A 10,875-nucleotide genomic window follows, 5' to 3' on the forward strand; every position below is an offset into this window, starting at 1 on the left:
AGAATCAGTATCATAGAATGGTTTGGGTTGGAAAGGACCTTTAAAGATCATCTTGTTCCAACCCCCCTGCCGTGGGCAGGACCATCCTTCAATAGATCAGGTTGTTCAAAGCCCCTTCCCACACTTCCAATGATGGGGCATCCACAACTTTTTTGGGCAACCTTTTCCAGTATCTCACCACCCTCATAGTAAAGAATTTCTTCCTTATATCCTCTTTCAGTTTAAAACCATTACCCTTTTTCATATCACTACAGGCCCTGGTAAAAAGTCTCTCTCCATCTTATAATCCCCCTTTATTGAAATGCCACAACAAGGTCTCCCCAGAGCCTTCTCTCCTCCAGGCTGAACAACCCCAACTCTCTCAGCCTTTTCTCATAAAAGAGGTGTTCCACCACTCTGATCATTTTTGTGTCCCTTCTCTGGACCTGCTCCAACCGGTCCATGTCTTTCTTGTGCTGGGGACCCCAGAGCTGGGTGCAGTACTCCAGGTAGGGTCTCACAAGAGTAGAGTAGAGCGAGAGAATCGCCTCCCTCGACCTGCTGGCCACACTTCTTTGGATGCAGCCTAGGATATGATTAGTTTTCTGGGCTGCAAACACACATTGCTGGCTCCAGTTTTTCATCAACCAGTATTCCTAAGTCCTTCTCTGCAGGGCAGCTCTCAGTGCATTCATCACCCAGTCTGTACTGACAATGGTGATTGCCTTGACCCAGGTGCAGGACCTTTCACTTGGCTGTTGAATTTCATGAGGTTCACATGGGCCCACTCCTCAAGCCTGTCAAAGTCCTTCTGGATGGCATCCCTTCCCTCTAGCGAATCAACCACACCACTCAGCTTGGTGTCACCTGCAAACTTTCTGAGGGTGTACTCAATCCCACTGTCTGTGTCATTGATTAAGATACTAAATAGTATTGGTCCCAGTATGGGCCCTTGAGGGACACCACTCATTACTGGTTTCCACTTGGACATTGAGCCATTGAGTATAACTCTTTGGATGCAGCCATCCAGCCAATTCCTTATCCATCTAACAGTCTATCCATCAAACCCATATCTCTCTAATTTAGAGTTAAGAATGTTCTGGGGACCATATCAAAGGCCTTACAGAAGTCTAGGTAGATGACATCAGTAGCTCTTCCCTTGTCCACTGATGCAGTCACTCCATTGTAGAAGGCCACTAGATTAGTCAGGTACAATTTGCCCTTGATGAAGCTATGTTGGCTGTCTCTAATCCCCTCCCTGCCTTCCGTATGTTTCTACATGTCTTCCAGGAGGATCTGTTCCATGATCTTGCTGGGCACTGAGGTGAGGCTGACTGGTCAGTAGTTCCCAGAGTCCTCCTTTCTACCCTTTTTAAAAATGGGTGTGATATTCCCTTTTGCCAGTCACTGGGGACTTTGACTGACTGCTGTAACTTTTGCAATATGTTGGAGAGTGGCTTGGCAACTACATCAGCCAATTCCCTCAGCACCCTGGGATACATCTCATTGGGTCCCGGGGGCTTATGTATATTCAGATTCCTCAGGTGGTCTCAAACCTATGATGGGCGGGATTTCATTCCCCCAGTCCCTGTCTCGAGTTTCAGGGGCTTGAGAGATGTGAGAAGAGAGATTACCATTGAAAACTCAGGCAAAAAAGATTGTTGAGTATCTCAGCTTTCTCCATGTCGGTTGTCACCAGCTCTCCTGTCTTATTTACTGGGGAGGGGTGGGAGGGTACAATTTCTTTAATCTTCCTTTTCTGGCCAACATACCTGTAGAAACCCTTCTTAGTATTCTTCACATCCCTTGCCAAATTCAGCTCCACCTGTGCCTTAGCTTTCCTGATGCGAACCCTACACATCCGGACAGCATCCCTGTATTCTTCCCAAGATACACGTCCCTGGTTCCACTGCCTGTGCACTTCCTTCTTACACTTTAGTTTCACCAGGAGATTCTTACTCAGCCATGCAACCAGCGGTACCTTCTGAATACAGGCTTTTTGGCCTGTCTTTGTTACAGGGCTCCCTCAGGGCTATGTGTCTACTTTTCTACTTTTCAGACTTACCTGTTACCCTAGGTAATTTCACCCACAAAAATTTTTCTTTCTTATATATACCAAAGATCTATTGTTATCCCTTCATTAGGAAAGGGCTTCCTGTAAACCTCTGCAATGGTACCTTATGGTTCTCTTTCAAATCTTACTTTTTTTCTTTTTCTTTAACTTATTTATTTATTTTTAACTGATACCTAGAAGTACCTGGGCAAAGATGTGACTAGTAAGTTAACATCACTGCCTACTGCACTGGACAGGATCATTCAGTTGTCACAAAGTTCTCCTTTGTCAATGTGGCATTTCAGAGGACAATTCATGGTAGCTCTCTTAGATATTCGCCTTCATATGAAATTAATTCATTGTCTGAAGCACCCATATCTTTCCAGTTTCTATAGAGGTAATTCAGCAATTTTCTTTTCAGGCCTCCAGCTAGGGTCTACCGTAAGTGCTGTTTCATATCTGCGAAACCTGTACAGATGATGTACCTGTGCTGTACACGAAAGATATCTTTGGGCGTCTCTAATGACACTAAATTACTATAATTAGGCAAATGTATCCTGTCCTGTGTGTCTGCTTTATGTGTCTGCTTTAGCATGAGCTGAATAGCTGACTGAGTTCCACTATACTGACTAGATCTATTTGCTCTATGAGACCATACCAACTCACATGCTGGTACTTAACATTTGATCACCATTTGTAGACTTGAATTTAAATGTCTGTAGTCTGAAGCTGAATTTTGTCCATACTTTTGGAGATGAAATCAAGTAGAACTAGCGTTAGGATGGGTGAATTCCAAATTAATAATCTAATCGTGGAGTATACTAAGGCAACCCAAAGTTTAAACAGGTACATTAAGTTCAAGAAAAAAAAAATAAAACCCACAACAAATTAATAGTTTGCCTATTGGAATTGTGTGTGTGTGTAAGGAAAGCAGATTAAATCATGGTTTCCTTTCCCCTCTTTTTTTTTTTTTTTTTTAAATATTGTCTACTTGAATAGAGTTGATTTGAAAACTAACCTCAAATCCATATTAAGCCAACCTCTATATTTCCTTTTCGTGCACTAGAAATATTGAATAGAATCAGTCCACTTGTTTGCAGTCCCACAGTTTCCTAATTTCAAACTTTTTGTACTGTACGTCATTTCTTTCATGTTCTTAAGTAGAGATAACACAAAAAAGAGATACAAGTAGTTTGCTTTTCAGTAGGGTAAAAGTTCATAAATAAAAAGCACAATATTATAAAGCATGACATAGAAAAGGAGGGAGTTCAGGTTTCCTTAATTAATTAACACATTAACTTTGTGTTAATCCTTCATGCATCTGAAGAGGAAAGACTAAAGCTGAAATGGAAGTCATAAAGGGGTTTTGTTTGATTGTTTGTTTTTTTGACTTTTGAAACTGAAACTTCTTAAAATATTTTAACAAAAGTTGTAAATGGCTCGTGTACTTGTCATTAGCCAGAACTATCTGAAATAGTATTATGTAATTGGAGAGATTATAACTTTCTCTCCAAAAACATTTTTAAAAAATCTGCCTTTATAATAGTTGATATAACACAAACAACAAGAGAATTCAATAATCAACAGCACTAAGTGGAGCATAATATCAATAGGGGTTTACACCTTCTGTTTCAGTGCCAGACACTTGAAGTGAAAAACATCTACTGCCTCATTACTTTTCAACTTAGGTGATAAGTACATTTTTTTGTTTCTGCTTCTGCAAGCTGCGTAAGTTAGAATCATAATAAAAACTTAACTGCTTGTTAGGATCCTAATTTTGAATAGGACCTAATTTTGATGAGAGTGTTTTTTTATTTACTCTTTTCATCATCTCAGAGGAGAATCCAGAGCAGCACTGTGTTGCAAGTCCAGTCATCATAGAAACATACACATTAAACTTAAAAATTCCAGACTAATTGTAAGATTTTTGAAACAATATTGCAAATCTTAACACACTCAAATAATTGACATGACAAATGAAAGAAAAAAATGGCTTCTGATTTTTTTTTTTTTTTTCCCCCTGGAGAAATAAATATTGTTTCTTTTAGTAATAGGTGCTATTTTATCTCAGTAGGGATCATGGCCAGGCTTTTCTCACTGCTATGAGTAGTTAGCTATTAGTTTCAGCATCTAGAACTAATCTCATGGAATACTTTCAGATATAAATTTATGTAAATTCCATCAAATATACAAGGGAACATACTGCATTTGTTTTCCTTTTACCTATAAGCTTTTTATCTTATAAATAAAAGATAAGTAAAAGGCAGAATTTTAAATTATATATTGTTTTCCCTCAAAGTTTAATATGAAATTGATTATTTTTTTTTTACCAACACATGAGGAAAGAAAAAAGATCAGCTATTAAATGTAGAATAAATTAAATGGGTGTTATTGGGAAATAATTTAAGAAGTTGTTGCTGGCAGAAGGGAGCAAAGAAAAGGGTAAAGAGAAGGAAGATGAGCATCTCTGATGCCATTCTGACTATGAGAGTACTGCAGCTGCAAATGAGCCAAGCTGTTCCCATTGTATAGTGTCCCTGACAGATGAAAATCCATTTTGGCCTATTGCTCAACCACTTTCAGAATCACTGTATTAGCTAGTACTGAAATAGAAAAATATGTAGTAAAATCCATCTGTTCATCTTAGCTTCCCTAACTGCAAGAGCCAGAAAAGTTCCCTCTCTTGTCTTTTCCCCCTCTCAGTAGCAGGCATTATGTATAGGAAAGCTGAGATAGCACTGTAAATCAAAAAACTGGAATAAATACTGTATAAATGAACTTTTGTTCCTTAACACCATCAATACACTTTAGATCTTTATCATACCTATTCAGCAGTTGTTTTAGAAGCTGTAAATTTGAGACCTTTTTGCAGCTAAGATGATATTAGACTGGTTCCTTGGCTTTCTTTTTCTTTCAGTGGTCTATTTACTAGTACATAGCTCTCTTGTAGCTGTTCTACCATGGCTCTATTTCCAATTGATGAAGCACATACATGCTGGGAAGTAGACAGATCTACTTTGTATGTAGGTGGATTACTTGAGTGTCAGAGCTGGTAAAGAAGCATCGTGATACCACTTGTGAACAGTTTGGCATGTTCAGTCAGAGGTTTACTAAAGCCCAAGGCTTAAATGTGTCCAAATCGTGCGAAGTAACACATTACTCCTAGGATTAGGAGTAACTCCTAGGATAGGGTTTTCCCTGTTTATTAGGGGAAATAAATATAATTTTTTCTTGTTACCTACAACATGCTGCAGAGGAAAGTAAAAACGATAAATTGTTGTGTTTTATATATATATGTGTGTGTGTGTCAGAGATTCTGTTCTTTAACCCCTGAGTACTGCTACATGGTTCTATATTGTGTTTTCTCCTCTCTATTTTACATTTCATATCTTTTTATTGTCAGTACTTCAGTGTATTTTTCACTTGTTTTGACTATCCCATGTGTTCTAAAGTACAATGTAAAGTACTATGATTTAGAAATAACACATACTTAATTAAGAGTATAAAGGTTTGGAACCCAAATCTCCACTTAAACTTTCAAAAACTCTTTCCAGTCCAGAAACTAAAGACTGCTGTGTTTAACTTGCAAACCTTTTTGTGAACTGAACCCTGCAGAAATCATACAGCCCCATAGACCATTTGAGATTAATAACAGCACCTGCAGCAAATCAGTCAGTAACTGAGAGAAAATTAAACAGGAAAGGCAGGAAACAAACAAACAAACAAAAAAACCCAACAGCCACAAAAAAGAAGGCAGTACAGCATTAGTGAAAATTGGTTGCCAGAGAAACAGTAACACTATATAAAAAGAAAGTGAGCATTGAGATTAGATGGGAAGATGAACTTCTGAACTGCTTTTTAAATAATTGAAAAAAAAAAACCCTCAGATTTCATATTTCCAGAATATTTTTTCCAGTTTTTGTTTGTGGTTTTTTTTTTTTTTACTCACAGTTACAAACTAGGATCCTTATTTTTAGCTATTTACTCTGTTCATTTTTTTATGTTTTATATTTCCAAAAGCTGGTTAAAACTTAGAATTTTTATAGAATTTTGAGACAGGAAATGTTGGCATTTTGAGTAAAATGAGGTGTTCTTTCAGTTTAAGAAAATAGTATGCCCATAAGTAGGAGTCTTGTGGGATGACCAGTATTAGAAAGGATGAATTCACACCTGAAAGCTAACTCTTCTTTTCAATAACAGATCTCATAATACATTTTATTCACTCTCCCTTATAGAGAAAAGTTACAATAATTTCAAACCAATACATTGTTTTGATTCATTAGTAATTGTTTTTCCTTTTTTGTAAAGGGAAAAAAAAAACCTAAAGTAAATTAATAAACTCTTCAGAATATCAAAATATCACCTGCTATTTTTATATGTCAGAATTAGTGCATAATAATTATCATGACAGAACTTGTTATTTTATGTCCTCTAAAGCACTCTATGAAAATGTAAATAATAGCCAGACTGCAAAATGATGAAAAAACAATGCTTTGTAATATTTATAATGTTTTTTAGAAACCACAGAGTGAAAATAATAACAATCTCCATACCCCCAAGGAAAAACAATTGATTATAAGGACAAAAAGACAGTATTTAAACACAATTAAACATAATATCCAGATAGTACTCTTTTCTTTTTTTCCTTTAAGAAAATATTCCAAAATGTGTAAAAGCCCATCTTAAATCATAAATCTTGCCTGTGATATCATAGATGACTTGATATTGAACATTATGGTAGAACAAAGAAAGCAGGGTAGTATCAACTGGAATAAAAAATGAAGCAGCTACTGATTGTAGTAAATAAAACCTTTGCTTCATTAAAATACTCTCTCAAACTAGAGAAAAGGGGGGGGGGGGAATACAAAAACCCACCACCTTTTATCTTAGTTGTTTCAGTAATATTTAATTAAGTGTCATCATGTCCTTAAATTTTCATAAATTAGTTCTTCACTACATCACTAGATTGCTAGATCACTGGATCCCAGTGAATGGGCAAGTAAATCAAGCTAAATCCTTCAGTAAATGCCTAACAGTTCTACCTTTTTTGGGGGATCAGATTATCTGAACCATCATTTTAGTTGAAACTTCCAAAAACTTCAGAAGTTGAAACAGAAATTGAAAATATTAATTTGATTTTTCCCCAGCTATGAATAAATTGACATTTTGTTTTCTCTGATGTAAAACAAATTTATGGTACACACATCAATGCTGCATGTATGTGGCTGAACACTTTCAGAAACAATGTTCATTCAGAGTTCTTATTCAAACATAATTGAAAATATTCACAAAAAAGGCAATAATACTAATTTAAAAATGGGTGTTCGTGTAGGCATAAAAATACCTATTGTTTTCCAAGATTTGCATCACATACTACATTACACTTCTATCTTTTAAGACATAAATATGATAACTGCATTTGCACGTGAGAATATATAGATTATATTCTTTCTTGTTATATCCAGGACATCCATTTTTAGGGCCTAAAAAGGACTGTGGTGAGGCAAATTAGATTATTGGTTTATATTAAAATTTGTCAGGGTGTCTTACTTTCATGGTATTGGAGATTTTTCTCTTCATTATTTCACAGATAAACTCTACAGAGTCTTCCATGTTTGTATTAGGTCTCTGGAAAGTACATTTTGCCTGTATTCTTTCACGTGGACTCTCACTATGATTCTGCAATTTGGTTCTCCAGGGTAAATTCTTGGCTGCTTCTTTTTGAAACACTTTGATTTCTTATGTTAGCTTAACAATGAAAACTCACTATGTTGAAAGTTCTTTTTTGAAGCATATGGATATTTTGCCCTCAGCATATGGGTTCCCTTTTCTTAAAATGAAATTCTAAAGAGGAATTAAACTAAACAAAACATATTTGACCTGTGAAATAAAGCAGACTGTATGATATAAGGATCCTTTGCTTCACTTAAAATTTTCATTTCAGATGGAGGTCTGACATTACTGCTGCATTTTATGTTAGTCATAAAAATACCATCCAACCTCAGCATTAGAAAAACAAGCCTTAAAAATAGTAATTTTTATTGTTGTTGTTGTTGTTATTATTATTATATAATCATCAAAAACCATAGCAAACATCAATAGACAAAGTTTATGTAAGATTTGTTCTCAGGGTTACACTGCTTTTGCTCGACCTCTCACATCAGCTGGACTCACTCAAGTATATTAAGGATTTATATTTACTTCATTGCTGTCTTTTATTCTATAAGCATATATTTTAATGAGTGTTGATATGAATGTTGTTTTGAGTAATATTTGATTTATATGCCCTGATTGTTTAGCCCTTAAAGTGAAATTACTGCAAATAAAAGTAGTCATCACACACACAAAAATACCCTGAGGCTGAAATCATACATTTTGCAATGCTTCATTTCTGTTTCAGACTAAAAGTACAGTGGTATCTTGCTCTTCAGATTTGTCTCCTCAGAGTCTGTCTTTTTCAGAGCCAATGAGACAAATAAAAATATCAAAATATGTTTAGAGTCAGTATCCATTTAGTAACTGAGTGAAGAACTTAACATGGGACCATCAGTTTATAATATAATTCTTTATTGTTGATACATGCAATTAAAAAGATTATTCATGTTTAATTCATGAAGAAGTACAGTCACCAAGTAACATTTATCTCAATACCCCGTGTCAATGTACTGTGTGCAGGTGTCCAGGTGTTGGCAGTTGGCTGCCCTGTGCTGGACACAACCCGTTCCAGACAGCTCCAACAGACCCACCACAGGGCACAGCCGAGCCACTCAGCCAAGATGGTGGCACCTTGGGGAAATCAGGTTTAAGAAAGAGTAAAATGCTGCACAGGTAGCGAGGAGCGAGGAAAAAAAATTGTGAGAAACAGCCCTGTGATCACCAAGGTGAGAGAAGAAGAGGGGGAAGAGGCGCTCCAGGTGCTGGAGCAGAGATTTCTCTGCAGCCCATGAAGAAGACCATGGTGAAACAGGTTGTCCCCCTGCAGTCCATGGAGGACCACGGTGGAGCAGATATCTGCACTGCACCCCATGAAGGACTCCACACCAGAGCAGGTGGACATACCCTGAAGGAAGCTGCAGCCCATTGAGAGCCCACGCAGTAGTAGGCTCTCATCTTATTTTCTCCTCCTGTTCTGCTGAGGAGGGGGAGTGAGAGGGCGGCTGGGTGGGTGTCTGGCAGCCAACCAAGGTCAGCCCACCACAGTCAATTTTCCTTTTATGCCAAAAACCAGAAATGTTGCAAAACAATGAGGTAGTGTAGGGACTATATTACCACCTGCTGACATCCCTAATTAAAATGAAATAATATGCATACAGCACCAAAGCATGACACAATAGAAATTACTGTCAAAACTCACATCATTATTTGCTGTGGATTTCACCAACAAGCCCAGCCCTACTTCCTCTAAATTCACTTTGTCAAATTCAGGGCTGTTATATCTTTTAATGGAAATGTTTCAAAAGTTTAACCTGTGTTATGTGTTCTATGTTTAAACTGGATACAGGCTTCTGCTTTTCTTTATTCCCTTCTATGTTTCCTCAGCTGCACATCTTCATACCTGTACTGTTCCTTGTTTTTCTAACACCTCCCCACCTCCCCATATTCTCTGCTACCCACCATTCTCTTCTCAGATACAATAAATGTGTCTCAAAGTAACATTCACTACAATTCTGTAATGCAGAAATAAAGCATCAGAATGTATATAGTAGTTGTTATCTCTGTTTCATAACTGTCAGCATCGCAATCTCTTGGACTTTATTTTATCATCTGTCATCTCCATGCAAGACCTAGTTTCGCCCACATTAATCTAACCTCTGCTGACAAGACATGTTTGGCAGCTACAATCTTCTAGTTACCATGACAGGATTAACACTTACATTTCATACAGTCCTTTCCAACACAACACAATTCATGCAGTTACTCTTTCTGCTATACATAAATGACAAATGAATTATAATTTAGCTTTAGTTACTCTGTCTACTACTTCTCATAGCAATAGAAGACACAATAACCTCACACCATGTCACCTATCTAAGTTAAGAACAAGAAAGAGGGATATTTTACATTTCTAATGCATATAATACATAAGGAGGACAGATTTGTCACTACTGTTATATTCAGGGGTTTCTTAAGTTCAAAGCATTCAAAACATTAGTTAACTAAGTCCTGAATGCAATGAAAGGTAACTATGTTTGAGTTCAGCTTCCCTTCCTCACAAAAATTCTTAAAATGTTTGCAAACTTCCCCCCCCCCATGTCCTGCTACAGACAGTTCTACATGAAAATACCAGGGGTTTCATACCCCTCTCATCCATTAGGCATGTAGCCAAAAGCGGAATTTATTTTTTCACCCTGTTAATGATAGACAGAACTCTTTTCTTAGGTGGATATGTAACCAATTTGTTTTGCTGAAGTTACAGAACAGGTTGCTTGAATTCTCACCTGTTTATTCTTAGTCTAATCAAAGTCTTAACAGTCTAACCAACAAGTTATTTGTACAGTTGAAATGGCGCTAACATAGTTTAAATTGAATGCAGTTAAAATTATAGATGTGTTTTAAATGTTTATAAGTTTATAAATATATATATTTATAAGTTATACATAGAGATATAAATATACATATAAAAACTTCCTAGTATCAGTCCCTTTCTCTGTTTTTATGCTCACCCTTCTGCTGCCCCTGTGGTGGGTCCTACAGCGGATGGTTTCTGTCTGAGAAGGGTCTGTATGGGGACTCGTCAGCTGCTAAGTTCTTCGCTGGGGATAGTACAATGTTGATTCTGATAGTTTCTTCTTCCACACACTAGGATCTACCTCAGGTCATTTTTATGTGTCTGCTAACATGCT

This window comes from Aptenodytes patagonicus, chromosome 1, assembly GCF_965638725.1.
Source record: "Aptenodytes patagonicus chromosome 1, bAptPat1.pri.cur, whole genome shotgun sequence".
Classification (NCBI taxonomy): domain Eukaryota; kingdom Metazoa; phylum Chordata; class Aves; order Sphenisciformes; family Spheniscidae; genus Aptenodytes; species Aptenodytes patagonicus.